Raw genomic sequence first — 17293 nt, 5'->3', positions numbered from 1 at the left:
TCCTACCTGCTTTCAAGGTCCATTTGCTTGAAAGACTTTTTGCAATCCTTCACCCTAGAAAGGTTTTTGTCAGATGGATAGATTTCTTTGCAGGCAACAGATGGTTGGGTCTTTTTAAATCCATTACTTTAGGTGTTTTGATTGAAGAATTAAGTCTGCTGACATTGGGTATTAAAATCCAAAGCTATGTAGTAGTTTGTGCATTTCCCCCCAAAGTACTAATTTTAAATTCTTTCCTATTGTTCCTATATTAATCTACTCATCTGGCAGGATATGTTTTCTCCACATTTTTCATATTTATGATGATCTCTGTGTTCAGGTATTTTCTGTATTGCTGGTTTAGTGTTGATAAATTGTTTTTCATTTTTATAATGGAATGCTTTTGTTTGCCTTTCTATTGTGAATGATTGTTTCACTTGGTAGAATATTCTGTGTTGACAGCTGTTACCTTTCAAGGCTTGAAACACATCAAGCCCTCCTTGCTTTAAAGGTTTCTGTGAAGAAACCTGCTGTTATTCTGATGGGTTTGCCCTTGTAAGTGACTTTTTTCCACCTCTTACAGCTTTTAGTATTCTTTCCTTGTTCTTTGTGCTTGTTGTTTTAACTATAATATTTCATATAGAGTTCCTTTTCTGGTCTGGTCTGTCAGGTGTTCTAAAAGCCTTTGTACCTCGATGGAATTCTCTTGTTCAGTATCTGTGGAGTTTTCTGATCACACTCTGTTGAATATAGTTCCAATCACTTAGTTATTCTCTCTTCTCCTTCATCAATGCCAATAAAACATAACTTTGGTCTTTTATATTTAAACTGATTATTTTTTAAAATATTAGGTTATTTTTAGTTATTTGGAGGTTTCAATTCAGCAATGTCCGTTTCTGAGTACGGAGCATCTTGATCAGTGTCACTTCACCTTTCAATTGAGTCTCAAAGTTCTTGAAAATTCCTTTTTCATATGTCTTCAACCTTTTTCCTATGTTTTCTCCTGATACATCTACTATATTTATTCTGCCCTCAAGCCCTGTCTTCCGTCATATCCACTGTACTAGAAAGACATTTCACTTTACTTCTCCTTTCTTTGCTTTTAGTTTGCTTTTCAGGATTTCTGTCTCTTTTTTTAAATCTTCCACAATGTGTATCACCTTTTTTACTTCATTAATTAGTTTATGGTGACATGCGAAGTCATTCTTTGGTATTTCTCCAGCAAACTCACTCCCCACCCCCAGGGAGTTGGGAGTTTAAATGGAAGCTACTCAGAAAAGAAATATCTTCTTAGGACCCAATAAAATTTGTTAACTTATCGCAACAAAGAAAATTCCAGAAAATAAGACACAGAAGTGGGCTCAAAGAGTTCTTCTGTCCCTCTATTTCCTAGGAAATGCAGTGTACCAAATATTCAGCTGTCTTCTTGCTGTCCTACCCTGCGGTGTAGAATAGGCCTTTATTTATTTGGTTGGTCTAAAGTCCAGGGTAGCTCAATTGGAGAATGTAACTATATGGGAAGCAATCTTCATTAGAGCCTCCACCCACAGACTGGGCTTTGGACCTTGGAGAAGTAGGATCAACAGTCCCATCTGGGAAGCATAGTACATTTCATTTTCTATCCTTGATAGAAGACACTTTAACTTTACCCAACTTTTTATGCCAATGGCATATGTCATCTGTGGCAGTTCTCAAACATTTTTATATATTTTTATTGTAAAAAATACTGCACAGAAGGGTAACAGTTATATGAGTAATGAGTACATTTCCTATCAAGCATTGTTACCTCCTCCTCTGTTTTTCTACTACCATCCCTTCCTTCCTTACCCCCACAACTCCTCCCTGCCCCCCTCCACAAGTTGTAAAGTTCGTTTTCAACATAGTGTCTTATACATCTTATTGTTACAATGGGTCAACCTGTATCCTTATTTAAGCATTTTGTTATTTCCTTTCCCCTCCCCAAATTAGAAAAATTCAAACATTTTTCTAAAAAAAGAAACTCATGTTCTTTTTATTGACAGCTGAATTCTCTCTCTCTCTCTCTCTCTCTCTCTCTCTCTCTCTCTCTCTCTCTCTCTCTCTCTCTGCCTGGGCCCATGTTGGCCTCAACTAATTGGCCATCTAGTAGACAGTGGCATTCCCCCAGAGGTAGTGTGTCCCCAGAGCCTCTCTCAACCCCCTAAAAGGTCCCTAAGTTTGCCCTTGGGATCGAGGCCCAGGATCTCATCACTAAGCCAGGTTCAGGTACAGATGAATCCCATCTGCAATGGCTTTGGTACATCTTGGGGAGGCCAGGACATCAGGAAGAAGATGCTGGGGTGAGCAGGCAGGAGCAGTTTTTCAGGAAGTAGAACTGCCACGCAAAGCAACAAGATGAGGTTGTCATGCGATTGGGCTTCTCTGTAACTGGGGACATTAATGGCATCATGGGATAGTCTGAGGAGACAGATGTAATGGCACTCAGAAAGGATGGTACTGGGACCTTGCCCTTGAGCAGGGGGAGGATGCAGGCTGGTACATGAGAGGACTTGGACAGAGAGGTATGAAGCATTCCTGTCAGGAAGCCCCAGATCTGTGAGGAGTCCCCTCAATACAGGATCAAGTCCTTTCTTCTACAGGAGGCTGATGTATGTCAGGAAGCCACCAGTCACTTGGGCAGCAGCAGAATATCGGTCTTGGGGAGCCACACAGAGCTGAGCCTTGAGCTGAGAGGCACTCGAAGATCATCCAGGAAAAGCCCCTCACCCTGCACATGTGAACCCCCCCATGGTCCAGGCCACAGGAGATCTCAGGGTCCCTGACCCAGAACCTAGCCTCCCTTCCCTGAACCCACTTACCATTCCTCAAAGCTTAGCTCTCTACCTTGACCCACACTCATTCTTTCTCCCAGAGACTTGTTGGCCTCTTTCCACTATGTAAGGACCCAAAGAAAGGATCAACTACAAAGAACAGATCCTCATCAGATACCAAGTTTGCTGACACCTTGATCTTAAACCTCTTAGCCTCCAGAACTGCACACTGTTTATAAACAAGTATTTTGTTATGGCAGCTAGAACAGATTAAGACAGAGGAGCCTAGGGAAGAGGCCCTGTAGCCAGGGAGGGCTCTGAGCAGGATGTGAGTAATTATACATAGAAATAATCGCAATCAGGATAACAGTGGTAGAAAATGGCTCCATGTGCTACCTGTGGACAAGGACCCTCTCTGAAACTCATTTATACATTCGCTTAAGCCTGATGGGAGCCCTTGAGATGCATTGTAATCTCGTATCCAGTACAAGGTGAGATTCTCAGGCTCTGAGAAGTTGCATAGATAGCTGAAGGCCACGTGGCTAGGATTCAAACTCAAGCATGTTGACTCGGTGACCCTAGCTCTTCACTGATGCCTCATTTGGAAAAGTTAATGATTCCCTAATCTACAACCAAGGCCTAGGAGTGAGATTTGAACCCCAGCCAGTGGCTCCAGAGAATGAACCTAGACAGCTGAGCCTGGATATATCATTAGGACCCACTCTATCTTGGAGCCGGATTCCCCTACCATCCTTCCCTACTCTTGTGGGGCTCAGACATCTCCCCAAATGGGGTGACCTGCACTCTGTCTGCAGAATTGAACCCCACTGCTGCCCAAGGGTCTTAGCATCGGTACAAATCGAACTCCTATGTCTGTGACGAACCCAAGACTATGACTGGCCTCTGGCCATGGGCTCAGGAAAATCTGTCTCCCCAGACACCTACAGGAGTCCCTTTTGAAGATGACTGGCAGGGGGCTCGTCTGCCCCAGCTCTTGTCATCCCTGAAGTTCAAAGCGCAGAGTGCATCAAAGTGCTCTCCCATAGGGTCGCCCAGCCCATCGTTGGCACATGCCACCAGGTCTCAGACGGAAGCAGAGTTTTAGCATTTCTGGGTCTTAAGCAAAAGGCCCCTTGGTGAGCGATGGGCCACTTAGCACTTGTTAATGGATCTAAGTTCCACATCGACATTAAGTGTTTCCCTGGAATTGATCTTTCCATGAAAAGTGTGCTTTGGAGATGTGAAATAACCATGAGAGAGCCTTCAATGACTTACGCTTTATCAAGCAGAGAGACAAACAGTGAGTGTGGAATCTGTATCGGGAGGGAGACAAAGGCCTGTGGTGGATGCTTTCCCACAGACAGAAAAGGCCCAACCCCACCAATGGGGCACAAAGGCCAAAGCCACAGAGTTCAGAGCAGAGAGTCAATAGCAGGACACACACATATACATACACACACCCCAAGGACTTACTGAGCTCACCTACCCTGACATGGGATGCTGCAGAGAACGAGGTTTGCTAGCTCTGAGACCCTGCTGTTCTTACTGCATGTTCTGTGATTTTAGCCCATGTAAGGGATCCCTATCATGTCCTGGCCCTCACAGCCCAGGAAGGAGCTCTCTGAGGACTCTGGCCTCTCTGCCTTTGTTTCCCCCTACTGGTACTCTCCTGTGGCCTGCATTTCCACAACAGAGTGTCACTGCCCACCAGGAAGAGGTCAAAACTCCAGAACATAGCCCTAAGCAAGGCAGGAAAAGCTCTGTGCTCACCAAGCTGGTATTTGTTGGCAGGGGGTGGGGAGGGGAGGGAAGGGAGAGACACAAACATTGCCAGGGCTACACCAAGAACCAGACCCACGTGAAGCAGAGCACAGAGCAACATGAGCTCCCAGAGGTGGCAGTTGCCTGGGTCACAGGCCAACATGGCCTCACCCTTGGTGATGTGAGGGTGAGAACCAAGGTTCATCCTTCCCAAGCCTCTAGCCCAGGCACAGAGACAGACACAGCCAGGCCCTGGTGAACACTGGGAGCTTCGTGTCTGGATAACTCAAGTGCCTCCTTGTGCCCTTGAGGGAGACAGGCAGGGACCTCATCTTGGTTCTGTCTCCACCTTGCTCCTGGGGTTCAGTTCCTCAGCAGATGAGGTCTGAGGGGTAAATGAGGTCTGGGAGAGATCCAGACAGACCCTTCACCCTGAGAGGGGGTCAGAGGTGAGGTGGGTACAGGAACAGGAAGTGCTGTACAGCTCAGCTGAGAGGGTGATCCAGGCCTCAGCACTTCCGGGTAGATGCAGGGCTACAGAAAGGGCTGCACCCCACAAACCACTCTCTCCTCGTCCCTCCCGCCCATGGGGAAGCACACAGGCCTTTATTTCCCTCTCAGTGCAGATGACAAGCTCTCTGTTTTTTCCACTCTGCTTGATAAAGCGTAAGTCATTTAAGGCTCTCTCGTGGTTATTTTGTGTCTCCAAAGCATACTGTTCATGGAAAGATCAATTCCAAGGAATCATTTAAAGTCTGTGGAACTTAGATCCATTAACAAGTGCTAAGTGGCCCATCGCTCACCAAGGGGGCCTTTTGCCTAAGACCCAGAAATGATAAAACTCTGCCTTGCCTCCCCCTCAGGGAGCCTTGGAGACATTTACAAGGAGGGTTTACAAGTCTTAATTATTTTTCTTCCAACTGAAGTTAAACTTCACTTCTGAGCCCAAGGAGGGTGGTGGATGAGTCTTGCCAGACAATCAAACAGCACTGTGCAAGAGACAGAGACATTCCCCCCCACCAAAAAGAAACCCCTGCTCCCCAAACCTCCTGAGTATGTTGGGACCAGCCTCTGGCTCCCGCAATCCCAGTTTCCCACATCCCGCATCCTCCATGTACAGGTGCGGGTCGTCGGAGGAAACCCTGCAGCACCTCCACACGGTCATTCCGCACGGGAAGCTGGGCCATGGTTCCTGGGGATACAGAATTAGTCAGAACCAACTCCAGAGGCCCAGGAAGGGCCACATCCAGTACACTAGCTCTTCCACATTCTTTACTGGGCCAGAAGACGACCCTCAACTCAAGGAGCTACATCTCCCTCAGACATTCCCTTATTCTGTTATTTAACATTTAGATGCTTGCTCTCTGCTTTCCCCAAGCTCAAGGGGAATGCTGCGTCAAACAAATGATTGCAGAAATGGCACTGCCAGACAACAGCAGCCTTTCACTCCAAGTGGACACGAATACCTCCACCTGAGTTAAGTCACCACCTCAATGCACTGGACACATGTCAGGGAGCTCACCCTTGGCATGAGCAATCCATGGACAATATCAGCCTCAGGCTGACCATCCAAGGCCAAGAACTCCCCAAGTCGCTGCCACAGAACCCAGTCTCCAGGAAGTAATGACTCGTATGTCAGTTTCCCAGGACTGACCACTCTTGGCCACAGACTGCCGCCCCCCTCCAGTAAAAGCTTGAAGTGATTTATTTGGATCCCCACACCCAGTCCAGCACCCCCTCTTGAGCTTGCCCAACTTCCGACTTCAGCATAAACTTTGGCTTTTGCTTTCACATTAATAAATCTGCACCCGCTTAAGTCTCCTCTGGGTCTCTCCTTGATTTTTTTTTTAATCTGACAAGACCAAGAACCTTCTGACCTTCAGACCCAGTGACCCAAACCCAGTGGTGGAGTGGTGGCCACCGCTGGAACAGATGCCCCAGACCCCAACTTCCGCTCTGGATTTTCTTGTAATGTCACCTGAGAACTCTCACTCGACTCAGGTATCTAAAGATGCCAGACTTAATCAGGGAACATCATTCAGAGAGATGGCTATGGCTCTGGGGACAGTCTCCCCCTGCCCTCCCCCATCCCTCCCATCCCTCCCATTCTCTCTAGTCTCTCCCTCTCTTTCTATCAGATAGTACAATGGCTGAGTGCAATTGCAGGGAGCTCCTGGCGGCTGGGAGAGTTCCTCTGAGGACCACCGCGCCCTCCCTGTAATGATGTTTCATTAGTCTACCTGCCATCAAGACGGCTCTCAGGTTAATACGTTTAACGTAATGAGGCGTTTATTTTCTGTTAGAAAACTCCTGAAGAAGCATGTTGGCTCCCCGTGAGCTACGCTGATGAATAGATTAATCCTAGACTGAGAGAATGGAGCTAACTGGCTCCTCTTTATTCTGCACTTATGGCTGGCCTAGAATTAATTTCCGTGAACCTGGTTATTTCTTATGGGAAGGAACAAGAAGTCGCCTACTTAGTCCCATGGTTTGGGCTCTATTTGTTAGGGGTGGGGAGGAGGAGTTATTCTCCCTCCTTTATTATGGGCTCTGAGGAAATTAAAAAGATTTTTTTAAAAAACACATAACTGATGGCAGGAACAATGCTGCCAGGCTGGAGGCAGCGGAGGCGGCCAGAGCAGGACGTGGAAGTTCCTGAGTAAGGACAGGGCAGCAGCCACAGTGGACAGGGCAGGGGAGGTCTGTCTGGCAGGGTCCATCTGTCCTTACCAGCTCTTTGGGGATCTCCATGTTGAACCCCATTCCTGGGACGCAGCAGGTGCTTACAGGGGTTGACTCAGAATTAATGACAGAATTCAGAGGCATCAGAGAGAGAAGATGCCCGAGGTTCCAGACACTTGTAGAGGTACAGGGGTTCCCCCACATGGTCTCCAACTGTCTCTGCCATGTGCTATCTTTTGTGTTTTTTATTCGAGCCATTTGTATTGCAGTGAGGATGATAGCTCATTGTCGTTTTAACTTGCATTTCTCCGGTGATGAGTGACATCGAGCCCTTTTTCATATTTCTGTTGGCCATTTGTAGGTCTTCTTTTGATACTGTTAAGTCCTTTGTTCACGTCTAATTGGATGATTTGTTTCCTTGCTGTTAAGTCTCCTGTATGCTTGGAAATTAACCCTCATCAGATGTGTGGTTTGCAAGCATTTTCTCTCAACCCATCAGCTGACTCTACTCTGCTCATTTCCTCTGTTCTCCTTCATAAATACGCTACAATGCTGCTGTAAGCAAAACAGCATGGTGACCAGCAGAACAGAACAAAGAGCCCAGAAAAAGAATATATAGATGGTCAATTTGTTCTCAGCACAGATGCCCAGGGCACACGTGATGAAGAGAGTATAAACAATGCTGTGGAAACTGGAGCTCTACATGCAAAAAAGCGTGGAAGTAGATCCTTTTCTCACACCATGTACAAAAAATCAACTCGCAGCAGTCAGACAAGTGTAAGATCTTAACTGTGAACCTATTAGCAGGAGAGGTGGGGGTAAGTTCTGCAGCATTGGTCTAGGCAAAAATTGTGAGATGTGGCTCCCAAATGACAGACTTAGACAAATAGGATTGCATTGGCTTCTTGAGCCAGGCACCGGTGGCTCATGCCTGTAATCCTAGGTTCTCAGGAGTCTGAGACCTAAGGATAAGAGTTCAGGCAGACGCCCAGGCAGACAAATCCTTGAGACATTAATCAACAAAAAGCCAAAATTGGAGGTGTGGCTCAAGTGGAACAGCACCAGCTGGGTAAAAAAAGCCAAGTGAGAGTCTGAGGCCCTGAGTTCAAGCCCTCGTACTGGCACACACACACACAACTGGCAATACCACGGATAAGGTTTCTATTCTCCCCCACTTCAGTCCCCAGCAGCCCAGCTTCCTGTTCTTTGAAAACACTGAGAATAATGTCCATGCATCCGTTTTTACCAGCACTAATCACGGTTCCGGGAGCAGAGCCTGAACCCAGACCGCCTTAGCCCCAGTAATCACAGACTGGGCCTCCACGAGAACAGGAACCAGGGCATTTGTAAGTGCTCACAAATTCAGGGAGCACAGTGGGCTCATCATGGGTATTGACGGGACCCCCAAGGGCAACTCGTCCTCACTGTGAGGAAGGTAGCCATGTCTGTGTCTAGAGCAGAATGATGGTGTGTGGAAGCCAGCACCAGCGATCGGGAGGAGGCGTGCAGCCACGTTTGTGCAATGGTTGTCCCTAGAGAACACATTTGCAGTGGGAAGCAGATAGTTTCTGAAAATAACTGGGGCGGGGTGGGGGAGGGGAGGTGGGCAGGGAAAGTGAGCAAGCACATTAACGAGCTGACTTCCAGCAAGGCACCAGTGGCTCACGCCTACAATCCCAGCTTCTCAGGAGGCTGAGATCTGAGGATCAGCCCAGGCAGAAAAGTCTGTGAGGCTCTTCTCTCCAATTAACCACCAGAAAACTGGAAGTGGCGCTGTGGCTCAAGTGGTAGAACGCTAGCCTTGAGCTGAGAGTTGAGGAACAGCACCCAGGCCCTGCATTCAAACCCCATGACCAACCACAGAAGGAGGAGGAGGAGGAGGAGGAGGAGGAGGAGGAGGAGGAGGAGGAGGAGGAGGAGGAGGAGGAGGAGGAGGAGGAGGAGGAGGAGGAGGAGGAGGAAAGACAAGAAGAGGAGGGGGAGGGGGAGGAAGGGGAGAAGGGGGAGGGGGAGGAGAAAGGGGAGAGGAGGGGGGAGGAGGGGGAAGGGGAGGAAGAGGGGAGGAGGAAGGGGAAGAGGGGGAGGGGAGGAGAAGGAGAAGGAGAAGAAGGAGAAGGAGAAGGAAACTTCCTCCACAGTTCTTGGCCTGGACTGGCATCCCAGCACCATTTTTCTGGCTGCAGGATCTTGCAACTTCAAACACAGAATGTTTTCTGCCTACCTTAAAGAAGAGGATGAAAAGCGAGCCAGTACTCCCTGGAGCAGTGAGCTGCCTTTCAGTCAGCTACGTCAGGTTTGGTGGTAGTGGCATTGGTGGCTGGGTCCACAGACAGCTTCTACATAATGGAAGACTATGCCTCGGTCAGCCATAACGGCACCATGTTCATTTCCAACACTTCAAAGAGTGTCCATCCGGGTCTCAATTCTAAAACCAGTCCCTGCCACACCCGAGTGGATCGATTGAGAATTGCATCACTGCTACCGGCCACGGCTGCTGCCCAGAGCTCTGTAATTACAACCACGCCTGCTTGGCTCTGTCTCCAGCCAGACATTCTAAAACAGAGTACCCAACGCAACATGTCAGTGTGGACCGCTTCTACAACATGGATGAGAAGACCCTGACCGAGGCTACAGCACGGCCTCACAGAGACTCTGCATCAGAACAGCATCACTCAAGTGAAGTGTCACAGATTTTATACTGCGGACACCGATGGGGTCGTGACAGTCTCGGATATCAGAACCTTGGAGTCTGTCCTCCAGGTCCCTGGGCTCTGGGAAGCTGGTTGGGCCTCTAGCATGCAGCATGAGAAACCAGCTGCTCACGGCTCATCACTGGTATGATGGGGAGCTGGCTGAGCTGTGTGTGTGTATGTGTGTGTGTGTTTAAATCTCACTGGTGAAAATGTTCCTTTTAAAGGCAGCAGAGGTTCGGGTTGTTTGGGGTTTGTGTTTATTTTGTTTTTGCTGCTACATTGCGTTTTTGACCAAAGCTTCTCTTTAAGCAGTTTATTGTGAAAAACTGGGACACTACGTTAAAGGAAAAGGTGATGGAGGAATGTACATTGTCTGCTAGAACATTAAATTAAAATTCTGGATGGTTTTTTTTTAAAAAAAAAAAAAGATCTCATTTCAAAGCAATCACCCCAATGGGTTGCTCTTTTCTTTTCCTTTCTTTAGAATAAAAAAAGAATTCTTCATTGTCACAATGAGATGTACAGTACACTATGTTGAAAAACGAACTTTACAATTTAGGCAGGGGCAGGGAGAGGCGGTGGGAGTATAGTTGTGGAGGTGGGAGGGAAGGAATGGTAGAGGAAAATCAAGGGAGGAGGCAACAATGCTTGATAAGAAATGTACTCATTACCTTGCTCATGTAACTGTAACCCCTCTGTACAGTATTTTCACAATAAAAAACTTATTTTAAAAAGAATTCTTGATGTTGAACTGATAGTAAACGGATCTTCACTTTAAACTTAACTCAATGCTATCCAAGTCCTTCTCCAGACACCTCTCCAAGTCCTGTCCTTAGCAACCACGGGCTTTTCCATGGAAAGGACTCAGATCCCCCACGTGGAATAAGAGTGTGCCTGTTCCCCCCTCCACCCACATTATGTCTTTTCAAGAATCTTTCCAGACCCAGGTGCTATGAATTGTGCCTGTAATCCTAGCTACTCAGAAGGCTGAGGTCTGGAAGTTCACAACTCAAAGCCAACCTGAAAAGAAGAGTCTTCAAGATTCAATCTCCCATTAATCAACAAAAATCTAGGCTAGAGGTATAGCTCAAGTGGTAGAGCACCAGTGGAGCAAGTGTAAGGATTGGAATTCAAACCCCTGTACTGAAAAAGAAAGACACAGAAGCAGAAATAATAAAGAACATTTCCAGAAAGTCTCCAAGTAAGTCCTCTCAAAGCAAGCTGCTGTAAAAGAGCAGGGGCTAGGTGACAGATTCGGGAGTACAGGTATTTGCCTCAGAGGGTCAGTAAAACAGTGCTCAGTCAGGCTTTTCAAAGGCTTTCTTGACCATGAACCCTGAGGCTGTGAGCCTGGATGACATCTGGTTGTACAGGTGTAGCCTCACTTCACTTTCTGGCCTTCCGTTCCCACGGCAATCATGCATTTCCTGGTCCCAGGGATCCTTGCGGCTCCCCCTGCTCTGACTTACAGGAGGCCCCTAGTTATTACAGGCCCTGGGGCTTCAGGGACTTCATCCACCAGGCCTCATTTTTCTCTTATTTGCAGCCCATGATGGGGAGCAAAGCCCTGACTCTTAGAGTCTCCCAGATCCCTGCGCATAGATGGAATCCTCCTGTCTGCTGATCTCAAACTCCTCCAGATGCTGCTTTCCCTGGGTTTAATGAAATGAGCTCGGCTGTCACCAGGATTCTCACAGTTCCAGTGCCTTCCACACTCATGAGCCTCATGGCACACACACCTTGCCTCACATGGGATTCACAGCAAAGCCACGCACAGAGACTCTGCTGACAGCAAGGCCTTGTAACAGGAACTAGGAATACCAGGTGGATGGATGAGGCCTTGGTGAGCCCCAAGGAGCTGTCTGTCCCTTGGGAAGGGAGTAATCACACAGAAATCACAGACTAAGTGCCCACCATCATAATGGGCAAAGTGCCTGGGCAAGTTCAGCTTGGGGTACAAAAGGACCCAGCCAGCTGCCACACGGAGGTGTTCAGAGAGCTCCAGGCGCCTGACACGCTTGCGCTCTAGCCTCAAAACCCTGCTGCCGCTGCTCATCTCCCGCCAGGCTTTAGGCACGTCACCCATTTCCTGAGTCTAGGGTCTAGCCTGCAAAAAGCCAAGCCTCACCCCTAAGACTGCTCCTCAGGGAGTTTTTCCCTGGGCAGGGTGCCACCTAATACAGCCCTGGACACTGTCTTTCACGCCATCCTGAGATTGTATTTATATTCATTGTTTGTTTATTGTCTTGATGCCCCTGACCACACACGGCCCAAATGAGATTCTTTCATTCACCCACTCAATAAATATTTATGTGCTCCGGCAATGGTCCAGGAGCCCAGGAAATCAGCCATGAGCAACACGATGCAGCCCCACCCTCTTCACAGAGCTCGTACTGTCGCTGGGGGCACCGAGGATGAGCAAGGTGAATCACCAAATACAGGAATGCACCAGGAGTGGCTAGTGAGCCCGAGGAGGAAGGAGTGTGAACAAGAAGTTGGGATGCAAGAGATATGAAATACTTTATCTGAAAGGAAAATGAGGAGGACCTCTGGGCTCAAAATTAATAAGAGAAGCATGGGCTAGTGCCCAGTAGTTACTGGCAACCTGTGACCATGAGTGCTAGAGAAAGCAACGAAAAACTAGCAAGCCAGTATTTTGTGTACCCAGATGTTTGCCAAGCTCTCCAAGACAGACACCTACCTTCTACTATGTTATTGCTATCCTCCTAGGATGCTGGTTATAGGTACAATGTCTTTTCAAGACTATGAAACTTGACTACCAGTCTCTCGTCATTTTATTTGTGGAACATAGCTTGAAGTTTGAGTAGTTTGAGAAAATACCTTTTAACTCCAGTTCAGAAAAGTTACTCTGCAGATCAACCTATATGCACTCTATCAGTAAGGTAAGCCAGACCCAAAGAAACATAGGTTTTCCTTATTTGCAATAACTAGTATACATATAAGATAATCTTACCAGACAAGCAGAAAAGGTCAAAAGCTATGTTCATATGACCATATAAGATAATGCTAAGCGAAATGAACCCCAAGATAGGGACACAAGAGGTTTTATCTTTGTCACTGTTGTGCTTAATGTACTTATAATGTACTATGTGATTTTTTTGTTTCTCTTGCATGTTCTTCCCCCATGGTATAATCCCTGTTGTCACTTGTATTTGATTCTGGTTCCCTGCATCTTGTATATACATTTTTCTAATTTGGGAAGGGGAAGGGAAATAACAAAATGCTGAAACAAGGATACAGGTTGATCCATTTATAACAATGAGATGTACAAGACACTATGTTGAAAATGAACTTAACAAATTAAGGGGTCAGGGAAGAGTTGGGGAGGTGGGGAGGGAAGGGATGGTAGGGGAAAAACAAAGGAGGAGGTAACAATGCTCGATAGGAAATGTATTCATTACCTTACTCATGTAACTGTAACCCCTCTGTACAGTACCTTTACAATTTTATATAGATAGATAGATAGATATTTATATTTATATATATGAAGTTGGGATGCGACTGGACAGGTAGTTAGGAGAAGTACTCAGCTAAGACTCATCCTGCAGGATGCAGGCTGTGAGCTTCTGGTACATCTGGAGATGTTCTAGGCCTTGGGAGCCACATAAACGCAGAGACCAAGAGGAAGGCCAGAGTGTGCCTGACACTCCCTGACACCCCAACGGGGGTGGGGATGGGGGGGTGCTAAGGAGGCGAGGCGGGCAGTCATGGGGTAATAGAGGCAATGACCTCCTCTGGCTTAAACCTGGGATGGTGGGGACCATGGAGGGTGTGAGCAGAGAAAGAAAGTAGTGGCCTGGGTTGTTTGTTTAAGGCTCTCTGTCCTGGAATAGAGGTCACAGGAGATGCCAGGGTAGAATCTGGAATGTGGAGGCAATAATCTAGGCAGAGGTGATGCTGAATGTCTGAAGCACTCAACACAGCCCTGGGCTCACAGTAGGACCACGAGAGATGACAAGTATGATGGTTCTTGTACAGCAGGTGACAGGAAATTGGAAATGGACATTTCCAGCAGCCTGGCCTCATCTCTATGGCCCAGTAACTTTATCGTGTTGTGAAAGAGATTTAAAAAGACAAACTCAAGGCTGCAAAGAGACACTGTGGGAGGGGGCACGGGGGGAATGGGGGGGGGATGGTGAGCAGCAGAGCAGGTCCAGGGTGACATGAGGAAAAGGGGTATAAGGGAAAGCACACTGACCCTGCCATTCCCAACAGGTACTGCAAGGAGCCACGCCCAGATCAGGACTGATGACTAGGCTCCCTCAGCCTGGCACGCCCCCTCCCTTCAACACTACTGAGGAAGTAATACATGGTGTGTGCCAACGTGAATTTCCCAAATTAAACCCTATCTCTTGTGCAACTCCCTCTCGTGGGGCGTTTTCTCGGGGTGTAAGCATGTCAACAGCACACTGTGTTCACACATTTCTTCAAATCTGACAACCAAGTTTAGACCAGAAATCTGGCTGGCAAAGGAGGGCATATGAGAGAGAGAGAGAGAGAGAGAGAGAGAGAGAGAGAGAGAGAGAGAGAGAGAGAGAGAGGGTGGTTTTAAAAAGAAAAATAAATAAAGCAGAGACCCAGAGAAGTGTAGCCATTCAAAATTTGCTGGGTTTTATTTTTATATTAAACTCTCCGGAAAGAATTCCTAAGAAAGTCAGCAGGGACCTGCAGGTACGGGGATATTATGCCCAACAACGAAAGAAAATAGAGCTGGGGCTAGGACTGGGGCCTGTGGGTGGTGTTGGGACCCTGCCTTGGCTTCTTAAGGTGACCTTGAACCCATTTGAACTTCTCCTCTCCGTTTCCCCAGTGAGTAAACTAGATTCTGTCTCTACGACTTCTAAGACTGCAAATGGGTCAAAGGATGAGAGAAGGGAGGAAGAGGAAGAAGAGGCAGGAGGGATGATCTTGATGTGCTTCGACTTAAACTCAAAAGATCAAAGTGAAGGAGAGTGTGCTTCATGAAGACACAGCCACCAGAGCCAGTGAGGGCAGGCGCAGGTGTGGGCCCTTCATCCCCACCATCTCCCTGTTTCCTGTGGTCCTAGCTAGTGATGATACCATCTCTTCAATGTGATAGCTAAGACTCAGAAGGGACAGGACTTGCCCCAGCACACATTATGGGTGAGTCACCCACTAGAACTGGATTTCAATTCCAGCTCCAAATGATGTGCGTCTTCTTCCTACTCCAACTTCCCAAGTTCCGAATTCTCAAGACAGGAGACTGGAGAAAACCCTGAGACAGGCTAGACCCCTTACCCCGCCAAGGCTGAGATGGGCTGGCAGAGCTGGCCTTTCTCTCTTGGGACCACTCACAGAGGCTCTGCTCCCTAGCTAGTTAGGGCCAAATGGGAAAATAGACACTCAGCTTTGTACCTGGTGACACTGACATTGAGTTGGAGAAGGCTGTTCAGGCCCCAGACCCAAGCATCACATGAATACTTTCCCCTGTTCTATATGTCTGGAAAAGGACTTCCAGGACAATAAACTGGAAGGGTCACCCTGAGATCTAGACCCATCCACACTGATCCAGTCAGTTTGGACTAACCCTGTCCCCTAAATTCTGCCTTCTTGCAAACTAGGGACTCAAAGAAAGCAGCTCAACCAAGCAGTCAGAGTACAAACCCACGTTTAAATGAACATTAAAAGCGGGGGATGTTTCTCAATAGTAGAACACTTGACCACCGTACACAAGGTCCTAGATTTGATCCTCCTCCAGCCTCACAAGAAAAGAGAAAAGGAAAGGAAATGGAAAAAGACACATATCGAGAATAAATTATTCCAGATGACCAAACCATGTCTCTTTCGGCTTCCCTGTTTCTTGCTCACAGCCTAGCAGGAGAGATGGAAATACCAGGAAAAGTGGACTCTGCCAGCCACCGTTCCACAAGACAGCACACACCACCTTGCCCCAGGCCCTTCCCATCAGCCTTTGGCATTTGTCAGATGGCTCTTCCTGAGGGCTCTGTTGGCACCTCCAACACAGCCCATCCCCAAATGCGTGACTCCTCTCTCCATTCCGACATGCCATTCACTCGGGTTCCTAATCTCCCAGACTGGAACTACGCTCTTAGTCATCCAGTCATAGGACCTCAAGTCACCCTGAGTGATCTCCAGGGCCATTCTCTGAGAAGTTCAGAAAGCACTGGAGAGAGGCAGACACACAGCACACAGAGTTCAGCAGCAAACATTACACGCTTGATGAACAATTTTAAAAAAAAATAGATGAATAGCCAGGTGCTGATGGCTATGCCTGTCATCCTAACTATTCAGGAGGTAGAAAGACTGTAGTTCAAAAGTAGCCTGAGCAAAACGTTCCTTAGGCCCCATTGCAACTAATATCTGGGGCACAATGGTACTTCTTATCCCAATTCTGGCAGAAAGGATAAATAGACAGATCATAGTCCAGGTCATCCAGGGCAAAAAGCAAGGTCAAATCTCAAAAATAACCAGGTCAAAAGGGGATGGAAATATGGCTCAAGTAGCAGAGTCCCTGCCTAGGAAGCATAAAGGTCTGAATTTGAATGCCAACAATAAACATAAAAAAAAGAAATGGGTGAGTAAACAAATCAATGCATGAAGAAGAAAAAAACGGACACAGTAAGTTATGCATGGAAGACTCCGTTGATTAGGAATGTTAGGTGAAAACAAGCAACTACACTTGACTCCAACAGACCAGACTGAAATTCAAAATGGAGCCACGCATGCTACAGACACACACCCACCCACAGCACACAGAGATGTCAATCACAGCTCCTGGAAGTTATTCTGTGCAGAAACAGTAAGGCCATTATTTCAGTATCTAGTGAGTTCCACACCGCTGAAATTAAGCTGTTTATCTGACCTTCCAAAAGAATCAAGGAATGAGAGGCAACAGACACACTTCCCAAACAGGCTACTTTCAGTGAGCATGATAATGAAGTTTCCTCTGAACTCAATCGTGACAGAACATAACCAGAGTTCACCAGTCAGTAATTTTCCTATCATCTGCACCGGCTTCATGAGGAAACTAACTTTGAAATGATCCATTCACTCTGTTCTTTTCTTTCTGGCCTTTTTTTTTTCTCAAGTCCTTTGTCTATAAAATCAGCTCCAGATTCTGCTCAGGCCCCAGGAACTCTCATTCCCCTACAAGAAATGTTGGTCTATTCTAGAATTTCAAAATAAAGCCAATTACCACCCTCATAGTAAATCGTTGGGACTTTGTCCTTTAATAGTAAGTGAATGATCCAATTAAAGGCAGAATGAGTTAGTAAATTTAAAGAAGGGAATGAACAACATTGAGAAATCTGCGGGAGAAAAAAAAAATGAATGAACAAAGGGCCGGAGGATGGTAGAAGAAACGAGTGGAGGAATTAGAGAGAGAAA

The sequence above is a fragment of the Dipodomys spectabilis genome, unplaced genomic scaffold, assembly GCF_019054845.1.
Source record: "Dipodomys spectabilis isolate Male_0828 unplaced genomic scaffold, ASM1905484v1 ptg000188l, whole genome shotgun sequence".
In the NCBI taxonomy this organism is placed as follows: domain Eukaryota; kingdom Metazoa; phylum Chordata; class Mammalia; order Rodentia; family Heteromyidae; genus Dipodomys; species Dipodomys spectabilis.
Note: the sequence above shows the minus strand (reverse complement) of the source record.